Source organism: Cavia porcellus, unplaced genomic scaffold (genome assembly GCF_034190915.1).
Source record: "Cavia porcellus strain 051 isolate PalLab524CR breed Dunkin Hartley unplaced genomic scaffold, mCavPor4.1 scaffold_6, whole genome shotgun sequence".
Lineage (NCBI taxonomy): Eukaryota > Metazoa > Chordata > Mammalia > Rodentia > Caviidae > Cavia > Cavia porcellus.
The window spans coordinates 75,847,345-75,853,344 of record NW_026947489.1 but is presented as its reverse complement, the minus strand read 5'-3'; positions in this window follow the sequence as shown (position 1 = coordinate 75,853,344).

Below are 6,000 nucleotides of genomic sequence, written 5' to 3'. Positions count from 1 at the left end.
CCAGAAGGTTCACTATTGCTTAGCAGGGAGACAGGCTGGTTGCTTGGTTTCCCAGCTTCATAAGTTCCAATGTGGTGTGGATCTCAGAAGACAATGGTGGTTCTCCCCCTGGAGGGGCCATGGTCTGCCCCACTGCAGCCACTTACCAGGGAGGTGAGGTGCTTGCTTGGTTTCCCAGGATCCTAAGTTCCAACATGGCGCAGATCTCAGGAGCTGCTGGTGGTTCTCCCCCTGGAAGGGCCACAGTCTCTGATTTCTTGATGATGGCCATTCTTTCTGGAGTGAGATGAAATTTGCGTGGTTTAACTTGCACTGTTCTAATGGTCAGTGATGTTGAACATTTTTTCATATGTTTATTAGACATTTACTTCTGAGAAATAACTATACATTTCAGTTGCCTATTTTTGTTGGATCTTTTACTTTGGGAAGTCTAGTTTTTTAGTTTTTTCTGTGTTCTGGATATTAGTACCCTGTTTGGACTGTAATATGTACATACTGTGGAGAGTTAAGTTCTGATGAACACCTCACAGTATTTTCCCCTGTTCTGTAGGTTGTCTCTTTGCTCTGCTGATTGTTTTGCTGTGCAGAAACTTTTTAATCTGATGTGATGTAATCCTGTTAGTTGGTTCTTGGTATTATTTGTTGTTGCCTACACATGAGTCTGCAAGCTTTACCTGTTTTATCTTCCGTCAGATTGTTTGTGTTGTAGTATTTAGATCTTTGATACATTTTTATTTTAGTTTAGTGCATGGTGAGAGATGCAGGTCTAGGTTCAGTCTTCTTTATGTGGATAACCAATGTTCCCAGGGCCATTTGTTAAAGATTGTGTGTTTCCACCAGCATAAGATTTTGCCCCTTGTCAAAGATCAGGTGGCTGAGTGTGCCTCGAGTTCTTTGTGCAAACTCTGTTCTGTTCCGTTGATCCCATGTCTGCTTTTTGGCAGTACCACCTTTATTTTTATCACTGTAGCATTGCAGTATAACTTGAAGCCAAGGACAGTGGTGCCTCCTCTTTGCTCTTGTTGCCTAGGACTTCTTTTGCTATCCTAGGTCTCTTCTGGTTCCATATGAATTTTAGTATTCTTTTCTGTAGTTCTGTGAGGAATTTTGTTGGCATTTTGATTTGGGATTTGTCTTAGTTGCTTTTTTCATTGCTAAGACAAAATACCTGACACATGGTTAAAGGAGGATGGGTTTATTTAGCTCCGTTTGTAGAGATTTAGTCCATTATCTGGTGGCTCCAAGGCAGGTTACGAACTCTGTCGAATTGCATTAAATCTGTGCCAGTTTTGGAAACGGCCATTTTGTTTCTCTGTTGGTTCTGCCTCTCCAGGAACAAAGGATATCTTCCCATTTCCTGATGTCCTCTTTGATCTTTTTCAACTGTAGTTGCTGTAGTAGAGGTCTCTTAGCTCCTTGGTTAGGTTAGTTCCTAAATATTTAGTTTTTCTTGATGCTCTTATGAAAGATACTATTTCGCTCTGATTTCTTTCTCAGTGAGTTTATTATTGTTGTATAAGAACACTATTGATTTTTGTGTGTTGATTTTATATCCTGTTATGCTACTGAATTGGTTATTAATTCTAAGAGCCTTAGTAGAATCTTTTGGGTCTCCTATGTAGAGAACTGTGTCATTTGCAGATAATGTTTGTTTGACTTTTTTCTTTCTGTACATGTCATGTCCCTTTTATTCCCTTTTTTTGCCTGGTTGCCCTGATAAATGTTTCAAGAACTGTATTGACCAGCAGTGTGACATTCGACATCTTTGTCTTGTTGCTGACTTTAGAAGGAAAGCTTTCAACTTCTCTCCATTAATTGGTTTGCATAAATGACTTTTATCAGAAGGAGAAAAGGGCTCTCTATACCTATATTCTTCAGGGTTTTTGTCATGAATGGATACTGGATTTTGTCAGAGACTTTTCTGCATCTGCAATGATCATGTGGGTTTTGTCCTGTCTTCTGTTAATGTGGTGTTTTACATTTATGGACTTTCACATGTTGAATCATCCCTGTATTCCTTCTTGGCCTTGATCTGTGATCTTTTTGTTGAATCGTTGACTGCCAATATCTTGCTGAGGATTTGTGTGTCAGTATTCATTAAGCAGATTGGACTATAATTCTCCATTTTTCTTTGGGTCCTTGTCTGGTTTTAGAATCAGGATGATGCTAGCTTCCAGGAATGACTTCAGGAACGCTGCATCCCTTTCACTTTCACGAAAGAGTTTGAGGAGTATCACAAAAGAGTTTGAGGAGTATCGGCTTTGCATCTTCTCTAAAGATCAGGTCTTAGGCTTTTTTTAGGTGGTAATTTTTTTTTTTTTTGTTACTTTGCCAGTCTCAATTGCCTGGTATTGGGTTATTCAGGATTTGTATACATTCTTGATTCAATTTTGGTAGTTTGTAAATACCTAGGATTCTATCTATTTCTTCCAAATTCTCTGTTTTACTAGAGTACAGGTTCTCAAAGTAGTTACTAGTGATCTTTTGGATTTTAGAGAGTCTGCTGTGATGTTAGTTTTTTCCATTTCTAATGCATTTGTTTGAGTCTTTTGCTTTCTTTTAAAAAAACATTTTGGGGTGACTAAGATTAGCCAGGATTTTGTCTATTTTATTTATACTTTTAAAGAACCAGCTGTTAGATCCACTGATTCTTTCTGTTTTTTTCTAGTCTAATTTCATTAATTCTGCTCTGATATTTATAATTTTGGTTTTGTACTAGCTTGGTATTGGGATTGTTTTTCTAGAATCTTGAGGTATATCAGGTTATCAGGTTTGGGCTTGCTGTGTTTTTCTGTTATGTGCATTCACAGGTATAAACTTCCCTCTTAGGACTGCTTTCACTATGTCCCATACGTTTGGTATGTTTGTGGCATTATTGTTTAATTCTGTGAACTAATTTCTTCTTTGATTTCTTCTGTGACTCTTTGTTTACTTAAGAGATTGTTTGTTTTCCATGCAGTTGTACAATTTCTTTTTTTTTTTCTTTGCAGTTGTACCATTTCTGTGGTTTCTTTTTTGCTATTGACTTCATTTCATTGCACTGTGGTCTGACAATTTACCTAGGATAATTTTGATTCTTTTGCATTTATTTCAGCATGCTTTGTGGGTTAGTATGGAGTCTGTTTTGGAGAAAGTCTCATGTGATCCTAAGAAGAATGTGTATTGTGTGGTTTTGAGGAGATTCCTATCAAATCTGTTTGTTCAAATCTTGTATTTCTTTGTTGATTTTTTTATACAGTTGATCTATCTGTGGGGTATTGAGGTCTCCCTTATTGTTGTGTTTAACTGATTTTCTTATGTAAAGTAGTGTTTGTTTTAGAAGCAGTATTTAGTGCATATATGTTTATAATTGTTATCTCTTCCTGTTGAGTTGTTCCCTTAACTAATATGTCGTAACCTTTGCCTCTTCTGATCAGTTTTGACCTGAAATCCACATTGTCTGAAATTAGGATAGGTATTCTGCTTTGTTTTGTGTTCTTGTGTGGAATATTGTTTCCCATCCTTTCTTTTTTTTTTACACCTATGAAAAATTTTTTGCATTAAATATAGTATATGGCATATGGTGGAGTTTTGTTTCTTGAGCCATTCTGCCAATCTGTGTCTTTCGATTGGGGAATTGAGACCATTCGTGTTGCGCATTATCACTGAAAGGTGCTGAGTTATCCCTGTCATTGTTTCGTTTTCCTGTTGCACACTCGCTTTCTCTCTGTCTCTGTCTCTGTCTCCCTCTCCCTCTCCTCTCATTCTTTCCCTCTATCCTTTCATATATTCATGTTGGGGCTGTAATTTATATGTCTCCCTACCAGGCAGCTCTGACTTGAATGTGGTAATTCCTGCTGGGTTAAACTATCAGTGGCACATGCATGACTTTCCCATCAGGCAGGTTGTACCACTTCTCAAGGGGTCTTGATTACAGTAATGCAAAGAAAGGAATTGATTTAGCAGACCAGATGCATCATATTACAGTTCCTTAAGGAAAACATTAAAATATCATAAAAAATTATACAGCTAATTTCTGGTACAACAGTTTTAAATGCATATTATTATATATATCAGCAATGGTGTACTTGTAAGATTTCCACATTAAAATTTAGAGAATTATTGATAAGCTAATTTTAAATGCTTTTTATTAATAAAAAGACTGATGAAAGTGATTGTGTCCGTTTGTAACACCATTGGTACAAATTGCCCAAAGATATGCTCGTGCCTATGTCCCACCGGTGGTTCAAGCTGCCCAAATATGCATGTGCCACTGGGCCTTGAAGATGGCAGGAGCATGTTAGCTGTTCACCCTGCCTGGCATATTCATTGTGTAAAAGTTTTTGGCATTGCTGGTTTCATTGTTTCTTTCTAGGATATCATTCCTGTCAGATTTATGGCCGTGAATTTATTGAGATGCTCTTTCTCATGGAAATACTTTATTTCTCCATCAATTTCAAAGGAAAACTTTTCAGGGCATGTAAGTATGTGTGTTGGAAGCTGTTATGTTTTAGGGACTGAAACACTTCATTCTAAGCTCTCTTGGCCTTTAATGTTCCTGTCGAGAAGTCTGCTGTAATTCTGAGGTGTTTACCTTTGTAAGTCTTTTGTTGCTTTTGTCTAGCAGCCTTTAAGATTCTGTCCCTGTCAGGTATTTTGACTAATGTGATGTGGAGAGATTCTCTTTTGGTCATAGCTATTTGGGATTCTTCATGTCTCACTTATCTATCTGTTTAATTCTTTCCCTATATTTGGCAAGTTTCTGCTATTATTTCTGTGGACAGGTTTCTTAGGCCTGTGTGCCATCTCCTGTTTTTCCTCCCTTATTCCAGTTAATCCAAGTCTTCTTGGTGTCATCTAACAGCTATTGGAGCCATTTTTCCTGTTCTCTTGTTTTTGAAGGTGTCTCCGAGTAACTGGTCTTTGAAAGCATCCCTACATTGTAATTCTGAAATTCTGCCTTCACAGTGGTTACTCCAGCAGCCCACACCTTCAATGTAACTTTTACTCTCCTAGATTTCTGTTTGGAACCTTTTCGTGGACTCTGATTCTTTAGTAAACTGGCCATTCGTGTTTTGTATCATTTTGTTGAGCTCAGTTAGCTTTTTATTAGTGTCTCATAAGCTCCCTGATTATTTTAGTACTTCCATTATCTCATCAGTGATCCTAGTGAACACTTTACTGTACTATTTTTCAGTCTCCTCCGTTACCCTTGCAAATAATTCAGATGTGTAGCTTTTACTTTCTTTCCCCTTTGATGCCCCCAGGATTGGCTTTGGGGGTGTTGGAAGCTTGAGGAGGCATTTTGTTGCCTTGTCTTCTCATGTTTCTATAGTTTTTCTGTTTGTTTCATTTTGTGGTAGGTTTGTGGGTACTTACAGTGGAAAGGCTTTGTTGCTAGTTTGGATATCTCTGTAGTTTATCTGCTTTTCAGTATACATTCAGGCTAATTATGACTAATTACAGACTAATTACAGACTTCTGCCTTTGTTTCAAGATCCAGGGACCTCTGTTGATTTGAGAGGGGCGGATACAGTGCAGTTGGCCCAACATTCACTTCACCAGGAATGGACGGCAGTATTATTGTCACAGAGGTGATGCAGGTGTTGACGTACAGAGAAAACCCATTAATAGCAACAATTATGTGATATCAAGCAGATCAGCCACAGTAATACTGTCCAAAACAAACTGGATATTGACATGCCATAAGAAATAATAATGTACCACTCTCAACTGAAATAGAAAAGAAACCCACATTTATAGTAAAACTAGTAAGACACCCAGACGTTGACATATAGCAAATATGTACTGTGATAAGTGCAGCAACTGTACCTTCACTATTGATAGAAAAGAATCCAACAATACTAACATAGTGTCAACTATCTAAAGTTTAATAAAGCTTAGTGGGGGCCAGGGATATGACTCAGGGGTACAGCACCTGTCTGGCCTGAGTTTGCTTCCCAGCACCAAAAATAAATAATTAAATGAATAAATGAGGCTTCCTGGTAATACTATTAAAGA